The sequence below is a fragment of the Trachypithecus francoisi genome, unplaced genomic scaffold (genome assembly GCF_009764315.1).
Source record: "Trachypithecus francoisi isolate TF-2019V2 unplaced genomic scaffold, Tfra_2.0 Lachesis_group1, whole genome shotgun sequence".
In the NCBI taxonomy this organism is placed as follows: domain Eukaryota; kingdom Metazoa; phylum Chordata; class Mammalia; order Primates; family Cercopithecidae; genus Trachypithecus; species Trachypithecus francoisi.
The window spans coordinates 123,867,590-123,887,281 of record NW_022681454.1 but is presented as its reverse complement, the minus strand read 5'-3'; positions in this window follow the sequence as shown (position 1 = coordinate 123,887,281).

The window sequence follows — 19,692 nt, the reverse complement described above, 5'->3', positions numbered from 1 at the left end:
TTTCTTCCTGGTTCAATCCTGGGACATTGTATGTTCCAGGAATTTATCCATTTCCTCTAGGTTTTCTAATTTGTGCACATGGAGACATTCACAGTAATCTGCTTATCTTTTGTATTTCTGTGGTATCATTTGTAATGTCATCTTTATCACTTATGATTGTGCTTGTTTGAATCTTCTCTTTTTTCCTGGTTATACTGGCTAGCAGTCTATCAATTTTGTTTATCCTTTCAAAGAACCAATTTTTGTTGATCCTTTGTATCATTTTATTGGTCTCAAACTTATTTAGTTTTGCTTACTTTTTATTTCTTTTCTTCTGCTATACTTGGGTTTGGTTTATTCTTGCTTTCCTAGTCCTCTGAGGTATGACATTAGGTTTCTATCTTTTTTATTTATATTATAAATGTCTATCTTTTTTATTTAGGCAGTTAATGCTATAAACTTTCCTTATAGCAGTGCTTTTGCTGTATCCCAGAGGTTAGGGTATGTTATGTCTTTATTTTCATTTGTTTCAAAAAAATATTTGATTTCTACCTTAATTTCATTGTTTACCCAAAAGTCATTCAGGGTAAGGGAGTTGGATGGGTCAAAGCTGGGTGATGCTGAGTCAGCCCAGTCCTTAACCAGGCTCTGGAGGAGGAGTGTACGTGTTGAACTTCATGAGGGTCTGGGGTCCCAGTTCTTAGGCTGTTGGGACAAGCCTTCAGTGCAGGGTGGAGGTGCCTCTTCTTTGCCAGAGTCTGTTCAGGGGAAGGATCTGCCTGGGGTTTTCAGCAAAGCAGGCAGCTGTGGGGCCTGCTCAGCTCCTGCTCTGGGTAAGTGGGACAGGCCAGCAGATATTTCCCCTGACCCCTTAAGGTCAAGCACCAGCTGTGATGGGGCCAGCATCGGGGGAGAACTGCTCTCAGTCCACCAACAAATCGCTCAGGTAGGCAATGGAGATAATGCTGTGGACCTCCTATGGAATGATCAGACAGGCAGTCTTGGGAGGGAATGGCAGGCATGGAGGTTTGTGGCTCAGATGCACCTTGTTCTTGCAACAGTGGCAGGGCAGTCTGTCTTGGAGGCATGAACATGTCTGGGGTAGCTCTCTCCTGCCAGACAGAGAGCAGGAGCACTTAGGGCAGGACACAGAGCCTTTGCTGGGATGGGTGCCTAGAGTCGCATTTTCAGGCAGCTGCCCAGTACACTGAAGCCTTTTGGGCTCCATTAGAGTTCAAGCAGTGCCTGTGTGTTCTCCCAGCAGCTTCCCCTGCCGGTCTAAAGATCTGCAGGGATCATGGGAACTCCTGTAGCTAAGATCTCAGAGGTGCACAGTGGGAATGTGGTGCCCGGGGGTTCCTTCACTCACCCCTTACTTGGGTCTAGTCTGGGTTTAGGAGTTATTCCCGGCACTGGCAACACTAAGCAGGCAGCCCCACTTTTTCCTTCTTCATTCACCATGTTTTCTGTCACCTCTCTATTAAATTCCGGTGTTTTCTCTCAACAGATTTGTTTGAAGTGTGGAGATTTACTTGGTATTTTGGATCCTCTCAGTGAAAGAGGTGCATCCCAGCTGCATCTAGTCAGCCATCTTAAATCCTTCTCCAAGAACACATTTTTAAATGTCAAAGTGACCTCACCGTGAACTGAGAAGTTAGGAAATTTTTTTAACAAATAAAATAAGCATCTTAATTGGTGAAATAAAGGCCTTAATTGTTAAGACTGAAACCTTACCTTGAAAGTTCTTTGCCTCAGACCTGATTCCCAACTCCCCATGTCCCCATGGTGATGGAAGCTTGTTGTTTCTTTTTGGAAACTAAGATGATAACTCATTCACCTAACCCAGAGTTTTGCCACTGTTGGAAATTCTTGTTTTCACAACCCAATTGCAAGACTAGATCTTCATAATAAAGACTAGATCCTAATGAATAAAGATGTTGACTTAGATTGAACCAATTTGCTATGATACACTGATCACTTTTATTTGGACTTCTGCCTGTCTTTCCTGAGGTTAGCCCTACAGCCCAGTTTCCAAAATTCTTGTCCCACCATCTTCAATCTTTCATGTATTTCCATTTGATCTGATGTGGAGGTTTCAGCAAGCCTTGTTGTGATCCTTCATGGCTATAGCATTTGAAAATGATTTAAAAGGTAAAAAACAAACCGAACAAAAAAATGCATCACTTTTTTTTTTTAAGCAGGACAGTAATAATTGAAGTTACAATATATTTTGAATATTCTTCAAAGTATATATTTCAAAACTCTTATGTATAATTAGTCTTATCTGGTGTTTAGGTTCGACAGAAGTATTGCTTGATCTAGCAATAATTTTCAATGGATGGAATATTGCAACATCAATGGTCTTAAAATGTATTTTCCAAGGTAGCAAAATAAAATAAAAAATACCTCATTATGAGAACAAATTTGGGATGAAGTCATAAAGAGTTTTAGCTTGCTTTAGATGCCAATGCAAACAAGAACCATAAAATTGCCTTCTCTGACCTATTATGTCTTGTAGGCAATTTTACATTCATTTGCAAATGTTACTGCATAGAAAAACAATTACATTTGGGAAAAAACATATGGAGGTTGAGGTCCTGATACTACATTCCTCTCCTTTAAGCCCTGCTTTTTTCCTCCCTAACTTGCATACACAGAAACCATGAATAGGTTCCAGCTGGCTATCTGTAAAATTGTTCAGAAAAAGAAGACCCCGACTTGAAAACCTTTCTGCTGATCTCTTTGAAAAACTGTGGAATTATAAGTTTCTTGCAGGAGGCTCAAAATAATAATAATAAAATAAAAAAAAGAAAAAAAGGCTCACTTGAGTTTTATGCTGATGAAAAGAAGTTTAGATATCTCTTGGACCTGCATCTAACAAGAATACCACAATTATCAATAGCAAGACCTGTGGAACTAAATTTTACCCCACTGTCTGCAAAGAATGAGTTTGCTGCAATGTAGTAAACTTATCTTTGACAAGTTTAAGACACCATAATGAAGTGGTTTCATGGGACAGACAGATAAAGTAATTCATCAGATAAATCAGTTCTTTATCCTATTCATGCTTGTATTTAAAAGCTAAGTCCATGAGAAGAATGGGGTAGAGAGATAGTCCGTTGTTATAGTGTTTTCCACAGCTTTCTCTTTTATATGATCCAAGTTTTTGTATACATTGTACAAAGTATGGTAAGACCCAGGAAAAAATTTTGTAAACTATGGAGTGCTTTGCGAATATATGTTAGGAGTGAAAAACAATAAGGCAGATTCCTTGATACTAATATTCAACTCTGCTATGGAATGAGTTGTGGCACCCTCACCCCCGTGCATACATTTTATGCTGAAGCCCTAACCCCCAATGAGATTGTGTTTGAAGAAGAGGCCTGTTGGGAGATGTTAAAAATTACATGAGGTCTTAAGTGTAGGGCATAATCTGATAGAGCTGGTGCCCTTATAAGAAGAGAAGAGACACCAGAGCTTTCTCTTTCTATGCACACTTAGGAAAGGCCACGTGACCACACAGTAAGAAGTTAGCTGTCTGCAAGCCAGCAAGAGAGTCCTGGCCAGTAATGAAGTTGGCTGAAGCCTTGATCCTGGAGTCCTTGTCTCCAGAAATGTGAGAAAATAAAAATTTCTGTGAAGTCACTTGATCTATGGTATTTTGTTATGGCAGCCTGAACTAATTATTATAAGTTCTTTTAATAAATATTTACTCAGAATCTACAGTGTTCTAGGAACTGTTTATGACAGTGGTCAGCAAACTGGAGCTCATGGGCCAAATTTGGCCAGCTTCCTGTTTCTTGTAAATAACATTTTCATTTTATTTACTCATTTATTTATTTTTTAGAGATGAAGTTTGCTATGTTGTCCAGAGTGAAGTGCAGTGGCTATTCACAGGCATGATCAGAGCAGACTGCATCCTCCAACTCCTGGCCTTAAGTGATCCTTCGGTCTCAGCTTTCTAAGCAATTGGAACTACAGGAACATACCACCGTGCTAGGTTTATAAATAAAATGTTATTGGAACACTGCTACACCTAATTTTTTACATATTGTCCTTGATTGCTTTCATGATACAATGGCACAGTTGAGTACAACAGAGATTGTATGGCCCGTAAAGCCCAAAATATTTGCCATCTAGCTCTTTATAGAAAAAGAAATATTGTCTAGCCTTGGTCTGGAATTTTGAAATATGGCCGTCATAACTACACTCCACAACACTTCAGATTCTACAGTTATCTTTTCCTCCTTGCAATTACTTGGGGGAAATTAGAGAAGTGATTTTCTTCCTTTGGATTTAAAGAACTGATTGGTTGTTGTACCATCAGCTAATCCCAGCTAGACATGCTATTTCCTTTCATTGCCTCACAGGGACAGATTGATGATCAATTTGGCAAGATTAGGAAAGGCTTCCCATAATTTAAAAAACCTGAATGTTTGGTCTTTGAGTTTGAAAAATATAGGCCCATATGGTCCATTAATTTCTAACTTCTAAAGCAAGGCACCTAAAGAGAGTCCGTGATGTACATTTTTAACAATAGACTTCCTAGGAAAAAAAAAAAAAAGCCTCGATATGTAGCATTTGCCTATTTCCATAGCATAAATACTCCCATACCATGAATGATTTCAAGTTACCCGCATGTCACTGAACACAGATTTGGGGATTTGGGAAAAGATGTGTAGTGGCTAACCATTTCACCATACTGATAAAATAGGGGCATAGACAATTGCAAACTGCAAAATAATAACAAAGTGACGAACTTGGAATTTTATTATTTTTTAAAAAAATATAGTCCATTTAATGGTAAATATACAATTTAATTTTTAATATTAGTTGTATTTGATAACAGGCATGCAAAATTCTTGAAAATTTAACAATCTGCTTTCATGAGCTGGTGCAAGCAGGCCCAGCGTACCACTGGACTTGAAATTTAAAATCTTTTCGCAATTTTTCCTTATTCCAAGTATTTTGTATTTAAAGATAAATGACTGTAGAAAAATGGATTGATAAAAATATAAGGTCAGAGACAATAAAGAGTAATTCCTAGTTTTTATTCTTTTAAAAATTACATGAGGTAATTAACTGTGGGTTGCACTTCAAAGTGAATTCATCTTTCTTAGAGTCATAAGATCTCTGAGTTGGGGAACAGACTTAGAAAATATTGTCTTCATTCATCTCCTTGATCAATGAGGAAATTGAGACCCCAATTGGGTCAGAGATTTGCCCCAGATCACTTCATAAGGGAGTGTGGTGCCAAGACAGAACAAGTTCAATGATCTTTTCACTGCATCAGGCTGCCTTTGAGGATTTTGTTGATCCTTAGAAGGGTTTCTAATTCTCATACTAGTGGTAAAAAACTTCATTCGATGTAAAAGAGTGCTACAGATTTAAAGTAGCACCAAAAAGAGGAAGATTGAGTTTGTAAACTCGCAGAATCTAGAAAAATCAACTTAAAATTTACATTGCTGGAATTTAAGGTTTAATGTTATGTTTTTCATTTCCTCTAGTTCGTGTATATTAAATAGGTAATACTGTTGTAGAATGAGTTTTAGTGGTGGTAGCTAAGAGGGTGTGAATACCTGTTTGTTGAAATTATTAAAAAGAAAGGAATCACGCAATGCAAGGATTAAAAATTTTGAGTGGATTAGTTCATCTGTCTGTCAATAACGGTTACACTGAAGCAGAATTTGTTTACTGATGCCCTCATTAAGTATTCATTGAGCATCTCTTTTGTATTGGACAGTGTTCTGGGCACTAGGGATACAGAGGTGAACACAGCACTGTTTCTACCTTCATAGAATTTACATCCTATTGGGGAAAGCAAAGTAGAGCAGCAAAGAAAACAGTGACAGACTGAGAGAGCTATTGTATGTAGGGTGTTCAGGGAAGTCCTCTATGAAAAAAGGTGACATTAAAACAGAAACCTGAAAGAGATAAGAAGAGTCATGTGAATAACTGGAAAGAACAAATGCAAAGTCCCTGAGGCTGGAGAATGACTGGTGTGCTCAAGAAAATTGGAGGCCAGTGCTGATGGATGCTTAGAGGGAAAGAGGGAAACATGGTCACTGGAGTCAGATCATGTAATACCTGTGGACCATGGTCAGCAGTTATATTTTGCTCTGTGAAGAGATGCCATTGGACTATTATGCAAATTTCAAAAAAAAAATATCATTCTGGCTGCATTGAGGAGAGTAGACTGTAGAGTTAGGGAGAGAGAAGATTCAAGCAGTGAAACTAGGTAGCAGACTATATATAACATGTACTTTCATATACACTTTGGAAAGAAAATGTATTTGATCCTTATTATATACATATATTATGTATGATATAGAAATAGTATTCCAAAGTATCAAGATCAGAAAGCAGAACCACAGTAATTATTTTAGCAGAGTGATTGAAATATATGCAATTGTTCAACAGGAGTTAGGAGAACATACTAAGGCAGAAAGAAGGCACTAAGGAAACATAGAAGTCATAACCACAAAAGGTGGCCACCATGCTTCTTGATGGGGGAACCAAGGGAAGAAGTGAGTGTTATCAGATGCTAGAATCTTAGAACCCAGGAACCTAGAACCGGAAACCAAACATGGAGAAGACAGAGGTGTCCAGCTGCTTCTGCTACTGCGGGAGAACAAAGGAATGGCCTTGTGGAACTGGGACTCAGACTGCTAATGGAAAGGTGCTGCCAACTGATGCTGATACATTTAGGATGGTGTGATAAGGCAGATTCTGGGAGAAGCACAATGGCTAGAGCCAACTCTTTCTGGAACCAAGTTCTACTGCCAGGACCGAAGGACAGTTCCTGGAGTGATAACATCAGAAAGAGCAAGCAAAAAGAAAGGAGCACATCAGTTCTTTTACTCTCTGGTCTTCCAGTCTTGATTTAGTGTCTCTACTAGTAGAAGTTAATATAGAGGCAGCTGGCAAAGGAGAAATGCAGTTTGCTGAGTCCTAGCCCCAGCATTATGAACCAGAGTGTGTAAGTGCAGAGCTTAACAACTGGCTGTAGTTCACCCATTGACTACTTACCATCCATACACATCTGCATATTTGAACTTCCATAAACAACAATAATCATCCTAAGTCCTAGCTGGATTCATCTCTCTCTCTCTCTCTCTCTCTCTCTCTCTCTCTCTCTCTCTCTCTCTCCATCTCTCTTGCTCTGTCTCCAAATAGAAGGCTCAATGTCCCAAAGGTTATAACATCCATCTCAGGGAAGTCACACTATTCATCCCTACATGATGTTACTTACTCCTTAAGTTTAGTCATTCTTCCATTTCAATAATCCGTAATAAAAAACTAACTCGCAAGTTAACCAGCCACAACAATTCTTATATAAAAGAATAAAAGGAAAGGGGAAGAAAGGAAATATAATAGTACAATTCTAATTTCTGTAAGTGGTCACAAGGCCATAGTTGGTATTTGTGATGTCCTTCTTCCACTGCCCTTATATCCTTCTTTACCTTCGACATACTGTTCAATATTCTTTACCTTATGGAGTGATCTCAATCTTCATTTCTGGAGTGTCTGAATTTTCAGTGGCCCAGACTTTGCTGTTGTTGCTACTGTAGTTTTTCATTAACTTTTACTATTGGACATGGAACTTCTAACAGGTGTTCCAGAGAATCCTCTGGGTTCTAAAAATTGTGTTTCCCCTTCCCATTTTATAGCAACAATCTGCTATTCTCTTGATGATCGCAATCTATCATCCTAGCCAGTAAACAATCCACATCTTTGCCTATTGGTTCAGTGGCAGGAGGAGCCCAAAATGACTGATAGAAATCTCAACTTTCAAGTGAGTTTTTTAGTGTAATAGTAGGAGTCACTCTCACAACTTCCCCTTGAATCTCAGACCCATGTATTCTAACTATGGGCAGGGGGGGAAAATGACTCAAATATATACTGCATTCTGTAAAACAGAGCCCAATTGTTTCTGGGCTTTGTCTGGCAACTGGTGCTATAACTCAGACTTCAGTTGGCTAGTCCGCCATTCTGTCAGGCAAGATGCTTCCAGTTAGTGAGGTAACTATTAAGACCTGTGAATTCCTGAGTATAAACTCATTTTCATGCTTCCTTTGGTGTTAAATGAGTTCACAGTAAATAGCAATGGTATGTAGAGTACCATGATGATCAATAAGCATTCCATATATCTAATGACATTAGTGCTGGCAGAAGTATTATAGACTATGGAGGCAAAGCTGCATATAGAATCTGTGTCTACTTGTGAGGACAAACTATACTCTTCCTGATAGAAAGGGTCTAATGTATAAACCTTACATCCAGTAGTTGACTAGTTTCCTTAGGGAATAGTGCCGTCTTGGGGTCTCAACACTATTTTTGTTCTTGGCAAGGTAGACACTGAAAGTCGGTAGCCTTCTGAGCAAGCACTTGAATGGTTGAGTAGAGATGCTGAATGACATCTATAGAACATATTATCTGTGTACCTAATTATTGAGAGCTTCCTCTGCATTTAATGCTCTTTGGTAAGCATTCACATGTGACACAGATATTCTCTACAAAGTAGAGTTAGCTACTGATGACAAGTCACTTTATATATTTTTTTAAATTTTTAATTGTTGTGGGTCTACAATAGGTATATATATTTATGGAGTACATGAAGATACAGGCATGTAATGCATAATAATCACATCAAGGTAAATGGGGTAACCATCCACTCAAGCATTTATCATTTGTGCTATAAACAATCCAATTATAACTTTTAGTTATTTTAAAATATACAATCGAGTTATTATTGACTGTAGTCACTCTGTTCTGCTATACTAGAGCTTGCTCTTTTTTTTTCTAACTATTTTTTTGTACCCATTAACCATCTCAACTTTTTCCTCAGCTCCTCAGTTACACTTTCCAGCCTCTGGTAATCATCCATCTAGTCTTTATCTCCTTGAGTTTGACTGTTTTAATTTTAACTCCTACAAATAAGTGAGGACACATCAAGTTTGTATTTCTGTGCCTGGCTTATTTCACTAAACATAATGACCTCCAGTTTCATCCATGTTGTTGCAAATGATGGGATCTCATTCTTTTTTAACAGCTGAATAGCACTCCATTGTGTATATGTATCACATTTTCTTTATCCATTCATCTGTTGATGGATGCTTAGGTTGCTTCCAAACCACGGCTATGATGGACAGTGCTGTAACAAACATGGGAGTGCAAATATCTTTTCAATATCCTGATTTCTTTTCTTTTGGGTATATACCCAGGAGTGGGGTTGCTGGATCATATAATAGCTCTATTTTTCATTTTTTGGGGAACTTCCAAACTGTCCTCTTTCTTTTGGGTATATGCCCAGGAGTGGGGTTGTTGGATCATATAATAACTCTATTTTTCATTTTTTGGGGAACTTCCAAACTGTTCTCCACAGTGGTTGTACTAATTTTGATTCCCACAAACAGTGTAGAAGGGTTCCCTTTTTGCTACATCCTCTTCAGCATTTGTTGTTGCCTGTCTTTTGGACAAAGACCATTTTAACTGGGGTTAGATGATATTTCAATGTAGTTTTTATTTGCATTTCTCTGGTGATCAATGATGTTGAGCACTTTTTCTTATGCCTGTTTGCTATTTGCATGTCTTCTTTTGAGAAATGTGTATTTAGATCTTTTGTCCATTTTTAAATTAAATTATTAGATTTTTTTCCCTATAGAGTTGTTGAGCTCTCTTTATATTCTGGTTATTCATCCTTTGTCAGAAAGGTAGTTTGCAAATATTTTCTCCCATTTTGTGAGTTGTCTCTTCACTTTTTCTATTGTTTGTGTTGCTGTGAAGAAGCTTTTAACTTGATATGATCCCATTTATCCCATTTGTCCATTTCTTCCTTGGTTGCCTATGCTTGTAAGGTTTTACTCAAGATGTCTTTGACCAGACTGATGTCCTAGAGAGTTTCGTTGATGTAGTAGTTTCATAGTTTGAATTCTTAGATTTAAGTCTTTAATCTGTTTTGATTTGATTTTAGTAAATGGCAAGAGAAAGGGGTTTAGACTCATTCTTCTTCCTATGGAAATCCAATTTTCCCAGCATCATTTATTGGAGAGATTGTCTTTTCCCCAGTATATACTCTTGGCACCTTTGTCAAAAATGAGTTCACTGTAGATGTGTGGATTTGTTTCTGAGTTCTCTGTTTTACCCCATTTGTCTGTGTATCTGTTTTTATGCCAGTACCATTCTTTTTTGATTACTACAGCTCTTTAATATAATTTGAAGTCAGGTAATGTGATTACTCCAGTTTTGTTCTTTTTGCTCAGCATGGCTTTGGCTATTCTGGGTCTTTTGTGATTCCATATATGTTTTAGGACTGATTTTTCTATTTCTGTGAAGAATGTCATTTTAATTTTGATAGGGATTGCATTGAATCCATAGATCGCTTCAGGTAGTATTGGTATTTTAACAATATGAATTCCTCCAATCCGTGAACGTGGAATATCTTTCCCTTTTTTTGTCCTCTTCAATTTATTTCATCAATACTTTGTAGGTTTATATGTTGTATATGTTTTCATTGTAGACATTTTTCATTTCTTTGGTTAATTCCTAGATATTTAAAATTATGTGTTGTTAGTATAAATGGGATTACTTTTTTGATTTCTTTTTCAGATTGTTCATTGTTGGCAAAAAGAAATCATATAGAAATGCTACCACTTTTTGTATGTTGATTTTTTATCCTGCAACTTTACTGAATGTGTTTTTCAGATTTAATAGTATTTTGGTGGAGTCATTAGGTTTTTCCAAATATAAGGTTGTATCACCTGAAAACAAAAATAATTTCACTTTTTCCTTTCCAGTTTGGATGCCCTTTATTTATTTCACTTGTCTGATTGCTCTAGCTAAGACTTCCAGTAATATGCTGAATAACAGTGGTGAAGGTGGGCAACCTTTTCTTATTCAAGAGCTTAGGGGAAAGGCTTTCAATTTTTCCTCATTCAGTATGATACAATTGTGGGGCTGTTATTATGTTGAGATACGTTCCTTCTCTGTTGAGTTTTTTTAGGGTTTTTATCATGAAGAGTTGTTGAAATTTATCAAATGCTTTTTCAACATCAATAGAAATGATTATATAGTTTTTATCCTTCATTCTGTTGACATGATACATTACATTGATGATTTGCATATGTTGAACCATCCTTGCATCCAAAGGATAAATCCTGTTTGGTCATGATGAATGATCTTTTCAATGTATTGCTACATTCGGTTTGCTGGTATTTTTTTTTTTTTAGTATTTTTGCACCCATATTAGGGATATTGGACTGTAGTTTTCTTTTCTTGATGTGTCTTTCCCTGGTTTTTGTATCAGGGTGATACTGGCCTTGTAGAAATGAGTTCAGAAGTATTCTTTTCTTTTTGGGGGGATAGCTTGAGTAGGATTGATATTAGGTCTTCTTTAAATGTTTGGTAGAATTCAGCAGTGAAACCATCAGGTCCTGGGATTTTCTTTGCTGGAAGACTTTTTACTACAGCTTTGATCCCATTTCTTGTTATTGGTCTGTTCAGGTTTTGGATTTCTTCATGGTTAAATCTTGTTAGTTTTTATGCAACTAGCAATTTATCTATTTCCTCTAGATTTTCTAATTTATTGGTATATAATTGCTCATAGTAGTGTATTAGTCCATTTTCATGCTGCGGATAAAGATGTACCTGAGACTGGACAATTTACAAAAGAAAGAGGTTTATTAGCTTACAGTTCCTTGTGACTGGGGAGACCTCACAATCATGGCAGAAGGTGAAAGGCACTTCTCACATAGTGGCAGACAAGAGAAGAATGCTTGTGCAGGGATATTCACCTTTTTAAAACCATCAGCTCTTATGAGACTTATTCACTATCATGAGAACAACATGGGAAAGACCTACTCCCTTGATTTGGTTACCTCCCACTGGGTCCCTCCCACAACACATTGGAATTCAATATAAGATTTGGGTGGGGACACAGCTAAACCATATTATTCTACCCCTGCCCCCTCCCAAATTTAATGTCCTCAGATTTCAAAACCAATCATGCCTTCCCAACAGTCCCCCAAAGTCTTAACTCATTTCAGCATTAACTCAAAAGTCCACAGTCCAAAGTGTCACCTGAGACAAGGCAAGTCCCTTCTGCCTATGAGTCTGTAAAATCAAAAGCCAGTTAGTTAATTCCTAGATACAATGGGGGTACAGGAATTGAGTAAATACAGCTGTGCCAAATGGGAGAAATTGGCCAAAATAGATGGACTACAGGCCCCTTGCACGTCCAAAATCCAGCGGGGCAGTCAAATCTTAAAGCTCCAAAATGATCTTTGACTCCATGTCTCACATCCAGGTCACACTGATGGAAGAGGTATGTTTTCATGGTCTTGCGCAGCTCCTCCCCTGTGGCTTTGCATGGTACATTCTCCCTCTTGGCTGCTTTCATAGGCTGGTGTTGAGTGTCTGTGGCCTTTTCAGGAACATGGTATAGGCTGTCAGTGGATCAACCATTCTGGGATCTGCAGGATAGTTGGCCCTCTTCTCACAGCTCCACTAGGCAGTGCTCCAGTGGTGACTCAGTGTGGGGCTCCAACCCCACACTGCACTGCCCTAGCAGAGGTTCTCCATGAGAACTTTCCCTTCTGCACTGCCCTAGCAGAGGTTCTCCATGAGAACTTTACCCCTGCAGCAACTTCTGCTTGACATCCAGGTGTTTCCATACATCCTCTGAAATCTAGGCAGAGATTCCCAAACCTCAATTCTTGACTTCTTTGTGCCCACAGGCTCAATACCATGTGGAAGCCACCGAGGCTTTGGGCTTGCACTTTTTGAAGCCATAGCCCAAGCTGAGCCATGGCCTCTTTTAGTCATGGCTGGAGCAGCTGAGATGTAGGGCACCAAGTCCACAGACTGCAGACAGCACAGGGACCCTGGGTCTGGCCCATGAAGTCATTTTTTCCTCCTAGGCCTCTGGGCCTGTGATGGGAAGGGCTGTCATAAAGACCTCTGACATGCCCTGGAGACATTTTCACCATTGTCTAGGAGATTAACATTTGGCTCCTGGTTACTTATGCAAATTTCTGCAGCAGGCTTGAATTTCTCCTCAGAAAATGGAGTTTTTTCTTTTCTATCATATATCTCAGGCTGCAAATTTTTCACATTTTTATGCTCTCCTTCCCTTATAACACTGAATGCCTTTAACAGCACTCAAGTCACCTCTGGAATGCTTTGCTGCTTAGAAATTTCTTCTGCCAGATACCCTAAATTATCTCTCTCAAATTCAAAGTTCCACAAATCTCCAGGGCAGGGCTAAAATGCCACCAGTTTCTTTGCTAAAACATAACAAGAGTCACCTTTGCTCCAGTTCCCAATATCTGAGACCACCTCAGCCTGGACCTTATTGTTCATATCACTATCAGCATTTTCGTCACAGCCATTCAACAAGTCTCTAGGAAGTTCCAAATGTTCTCACATTTTAGTTTCTTCTCCTTAGCCCTCCAAACTGTTTCAACTTCTGCCTGTTACCCAGTTCCAAAGTCGCTTCCACATTTTCGGGTATCTTTTCAGCAGTACCCACTCTATTGGTACCAATTTACTGTATTAGTCCATTTTCATGTTGCTAATAAAGTCATACCTGAGACTGGACAATTTACACAAGAAAGAGGTTTATTGGACTTACAGTTCCATGTGGCTGGGAAGGCCTCATAGTCATGGCAGAAGGTGAAAGGCATGTCTTTCATGGCGACAGACAAGAGAAGAGAGCTTGTGAAGGGAAACTCCCCTTATTAAAACCATCATATCTTGTGAGACTTATCCACTATCATGAGAACAGCTTGGGAAAGACCCACCCTCATGATTCAGCTACCTCCCACTGGGTCCCTCCCACAACATGTGGAAATTAAAGATGAGATTTTGGTGGGAACACAGCCAAACCATATCAAGTAGCCACTAATGATCCTTTGAATTTCTGCAGTTTCCGTTGTAATGTCTTCTTTTTCATCTCTCATTTTAGTGATTTGGGTCTCATCTCTTTTATTCTTAGTTGCTCTGGCTAAAGAGTTATTAATTTCCTTTATCTTTTCAAAACACCAACTTTCCATTTAATTGATTTTTTATTGTATTGTTTTCTTCATTTCAATTTCATTGATGTCTGCTCTGATTTTTGTTTGTTTTCTTCTATTTTCGGGTTTTGTTTGTGCTTGCTTTTAGTTTTTTAAGATTCCATGTTAGGTTATTTATTTGAAGTTCTTTTTCTTTTGGGGTGTGGGCACTTGTAGCTAGAAATTTCCCTCTCAGTACTGTTTTCACTGTATCTTCTAGTTTTTGGTGTATTGTGTTTCCATTATTTGTTTCAAGAAAATTTTCAATTTCCCTCTTAATTTCTTTATTGACCCATTGGTCATTCAGGAGCATATTGTTTAATTTCCATGTGCTTGTATAGTTTCCAAAATTCCTCTTATTATTGACTTCTAGTTTTATTCCGTTTTGATCAGAGAGGAAGCTTGATATTATTCCAATTTTTTGAATGTTTTAAGACTTGTTTTGTGACCTAACATGTGGTCTATCCTTCAGAATGATTCATGCACTGAGGAAGATAATATGTATTCTGGAGCCATTGGATGAAATGTTCTGTAAATATCTATTAGGTCCATCACCACAAGTTACTTTAGGTCTGTACTTCTGAATTTCTCAGCATAGACAAAGTAGAAAACCAGGTAAACTGTATGAAGTGCTACCCACTGGGAGGATTCCTTCACCACTTTTTTTTATTCAGTGGCATTTCATAGTTGGCTTTGCTCAGTGGGTGTGTAATTGCAGCAGTCTCCTTCTAGGTTGTAAAAACATTATGCTGAACCATCTATAAACTAAGACTTTTTCGTCCTTGCTCAAATTATCAAAGGTGATTATCCATGAAGTCCTGAGTATGGATTAGGGGAAAGGGGACAATAAAGCAGGAGTAGGTGACATGGGAGTGTGACCACCTGCTCCTGTAACTTATTTCTGCCATCCAGGTCTCTACAAGCCTAGTCACATATATACTATTTTCACTTGATGATGATTTGCTTCCATCAGCCAACATTGTAGTTTGTAAGTATCATATAACACCATCTCAAAATGGGTATCTCAGGTCATATGGTTCCTTAATTGTTGTGGGAAGTCAGGGACCCCCAAATGGAGGGACCTGCTGAAGCCATGACAGAAGAACATAAATTGTGAAGATTTCATGGACATTTATCACTTCCCCAAACAATACTCTTACAATTTCCTATGCCTGTCTTTAATCTCTTAATCCCATCATCTTCGTAAGTGAAGGATGTATGTTGCCTTAGGACCCTGTGATGATTGCGTTAACTGCACAAATTGTTCGTAAAGCATGTGTGTTTGAACAATATGAAATCTGGGCACCTTAAGAACAGGATGACAGCAATTTTCAGGGAACAAGGGAGATAACCTTAAAGTCTGGCTGCCTGTGGGCCAGGCAGGACAGCGACATATTTCTCTTATTACTGAAAACAGGGAAGAGAAATATTGCTGAATTCTTTCCCCAGTAAGGAATATTAATAATTAACAGCCCTGGGAAAAGAATGCATTCGGGGGAGGGGGGCTTTAAAACGGCCGCTCTGCGGGTGTCTGCCTTATGCAGTTGCAGATAAGAAAAGAAACATACCCTAGCCTCCTGCAGCAACCCCAGGCTTGCTAGGATTAGGAAATTCCAGCCTGGTGAATTCTAGTTAGACCGGTTCTCTGCTCTTGAACCCTGTTAAGATGTTTATCAATGACGATGTGTGCACATAGGGACCGGGAACCTCATTAGTAATTCTAGTTTTGCCCTGACCTTGTGATCTCACCCTGACCTTCTGCCTTGTGATCTTTTGTTGCCCTTGAAGCATGTGATCTCTGTGACCCACATCCTATTTGTACACTCCCTCCCCTTTGAAAATTGCTAATAAAAACTTGCTGGTTTTACGGCTCAGGGGGCATCATGGAACCTGCTAATATGTGATGTCTCCCCCAGACAACCAGCTTTAAAATTTCTCTCTTTTATACTCTTTCCCTTTATTTCTCAGACTGGCTGACACTTAGGGAAATAGAAAAGAACGTACGTTGAATTATCGGGGGCAGGTTCCCACAATAGTTAATGTCTCACACTTAGAGGGTACAGTCTCCATTAGGACCCACTGATAAGCTAGAAGCTATTTTTCAAAAGGAAAATAGTTATCCACAAGTTATCTACAGAAGAAGATACATTTATTTTTTTAAAATTTGGTGGTTCTGTTCTCCTTTAGGATCTTAACAAAGTCTTTATCCAGCACCTATATTTGCCACAGACACTTTGAGTATCATTCAATCATTGAAAAAATCCAAGAAGACCTACCAAGCATTGTACTTCTTTTTTAATGATAGGTGAGTTCAAGGCTTAACAACTTGTCTTGCACTTTGGAAGGAAGGTACCACTACCATGCTCCAGATCACTGACCCCTCTGAAATGGCTTCAAGATAATAGGCCTCTAAATTTTCACTCACAAATGGAAAATTTGCTCTGCTGTTCAAATTATTTAAGCCATGTAGCTTCTCTTTAAAGTTGTGATATTTCAAGGCTCACTAAAGTCCTTGGGCACTCAGTAAATAGAATTTAAGGATTTAACTTTTATCTCTCTCTCTCTTTTCTTTGATGAAATGTTTAAGTGGCCACAGGTGGGAGTTGCACCATCAGGGAAATACCCAGGCCTGATGGCAATTACACAGCATGCCTATACACCCTATCCCTCTCCCATCCTTTGCTCATTGAAGATGTCACTCATTGATCATGGCCCTCTTTCTGAGCCTGCATATTGTCTCAGTATTCTTAATACAGGCCTTAAGCCAACTAGTTGATAAGAGTTGAAATCTGTTTGCTATTACATGAAACTTCTGCATGACAATCACTGATGTGTTTGTTAAAAATGCAAATTTCCTGGGCTCACAACAGGGCCTATTGAATAAGAATGGTTGGGCTCAGGAGTTTACTTAACAGGTATTTAAAAAGACAGCTGTAATTTTCTCAACAGCTTTGTTAATCTTTATAGATAGGTTTCTTTGTGACCCACGGTCCTGACCTACCTTTTCTTATGGTATTTAACTTTAGAAAAGTTTCTATTATAACTTCTTTCTCTTCCCCTTCAAGATGTAAATATTCCCAACCTCTTGCCAGTTTTAAAACCCAAGAATATCTTTCTCAAAGAAAACATAAAAATGGCCCAGAGGTTTATGAAAATATGCTCAACATCACTAATCAGCAGGGGAAAGCAAATAAAAATTACTATGAAATGCCACCTCATACCCATTAGGATTGTCATTATCAAAAATACAAGAAATAACAAGTGTTGTTCCATTTGCCACAACATGGATGAAGCTGAAGAACATTATGCTAATAAGCCAGACACAAAAAGAAAAATATCACATAATCTTGTAGAATCTTAAAAAATCAAATAGGACAAAATGGGAGATGTAGGTCAAGGGATACAACATAGCAGATAAGTAGGATGAACAAGTCTAGAGGTCTAATGTGCAGCATGAGGACTAAAGGTAATAACAGTGTTTTATATTCGGGATTTTTGCTAAAGGAGTAGATTGTACATGTTCTTGCCACATTCAAAAAAATGGGTAACTGTGAAATGTTGGATATGTTAATTGGCTTCATTATAGTAACCATTTTTCTATCTATATATTTCATAACATCATATTATATACTTTAAATATACACAATACAATTCATTAAAAAGAAAAAAAAGACCTGAGTGTCATTACTTTGAAATGTAATCATCAAGGGAGTGCCTCTATCACTTACCCTCTGTGGAGGGTAAGAGTGTAACTTCAATAAGTACCAACTAGAAAACACAGATGGTCTAATCACATTGACCAGCCTCCCTTTGACATCCTCCAGTGCTTTTCTACTGACCTTGCTAGCACTTAAAAACTCCCTTGCCTTGGCCGGGCGCGGTGGCTCAAGCCTGTAATCCCAGCACTTTGGGAGGCCGAGACGGGCGGATCACAAGGTCAGGAGATCGAGACCATCCTGGCTAACATGGTGAAACCCCGTCTCTACTAAAAAATATAAAAAACTAGCCGGGCGAGGTGGTGGGTGCCTGTAGTCCCAGCTACTCGGGAGGCTGAGGCAGGAGAATGGCGTGAACCCGGGAGGTGGAGCTTGCAGTGAGCTGAGATCCGGCCACTGCACTCTAGCCTGGGCGACAGAGCGAGACTCCGTCTCAAAAAAAAAAAAAAAAAAAAAAAAAAAAACTCCCTTGCCTTTTGTTTCGTCACATTGCATTAAATCTCTCTCCCCTCTTGGAATAGTCTTGAATAAAGTCTTCCTTTCCTGTTTAAACTGTTTGATGCAATTTTACTTTGATAGTTTCACAGGTGACTTTCATTAACATTCAAATATAAGACACATCTCTCTAGATACTGAAGGGTAACCTCTAGGGAAATCAGCAGTCATTAACAAACAAACTCCACAAGTACATATTGCTGTTTCTCAGTCATTATCAATAGGATTTAGTCTTTGAAATGACTTTTTCAATGGGAGGGTTTTAACTAAGCAAAACCTCTTATTTAGTAAATCTGATAACAAAATGCATAAATTTGTCTGATGACTGAGAAGGCAAGGAGTACGCAGTCTGTAGTAATGACTCAGAATGATGCTAAGCAAACATATAAATAAGATCTTAGTGTAGGGGTAGAATTGGTTTAGAGAAAACTAGAGTAAATTACCAGCATCCAAACTTTGTGTTTTTATCCCATAAAGGCTCTCAGTTCTTCTCATAAAGCAGTCATAAAGCTCCGAGGCATCAATGGCAGATGGCAGAATAACACTGTTAAATGGATATTCTAAGCTATGTTAGGTTGCCTTTCATTTTAAACTGAAGTCAACAAGAAGGATGATCTTCCATAGACCGTTCAGTATCTCTGGGCTTCAATTTCTTTACCTGTAAGATAAAGAAGGCTTATCTCACTTTGTAAATATTTTTATGTGTTTTGGCTTCTCTACTCTTCCCTCTTTCTGGTCTCTTCCCTCTAGGAAAGTTAAAGTTTCAATGATTCTATGAGTATGTGAACAAGACTTTTTTTAGTGTGTTTTCAATATTTATGTAATCTAGGAAATTTAAAGTTTCAATGATTCTATGAGTATGTGAACAAGACTTTTTTTAGTGTGTTTTCAATATTTATGTAATCTAGGAAACCAAAAACTTGAGTTGGGTAAGAATTCTTGTGTGAGATGAACATTCCCACTGAATATTTTACCCACTTTTATTGCTTATATGCTGGTCATATTATTTTCAGGTGATTAGATCAGTGTACCATTTGGATTGCATTCAGGACTATTAAAATTATGATAGATACTGAACAACTTGGGACAGAAGAAAAATATGTGGTTATTTTTGTTTTATTATAAGTAAAAATGTCATGCCACTATTTAGTTTTTCTGTAACAGAAATTACTTGACATTCTATTTACTTCTTTTCTGGATTCATGAAGATTTTTGCAACAAATATCAGTGTTCATGGTTATCAGTGTTTTATGGGCATAAGCACAAATAAAACCAAAATTTCAGGGACATTTTTCTTCCTTTCATCTATTTATCCATTTATGACATAAATATCGACTGAATGCCTACTATGTGGCATTGCAGAGGCTATGTGCTGATGATAAAAAAATTGAAAAGATTTGGCAAAGAACTACAATATAGAGAGATAAGTGTTAATGGAGCTAAGTACCAAA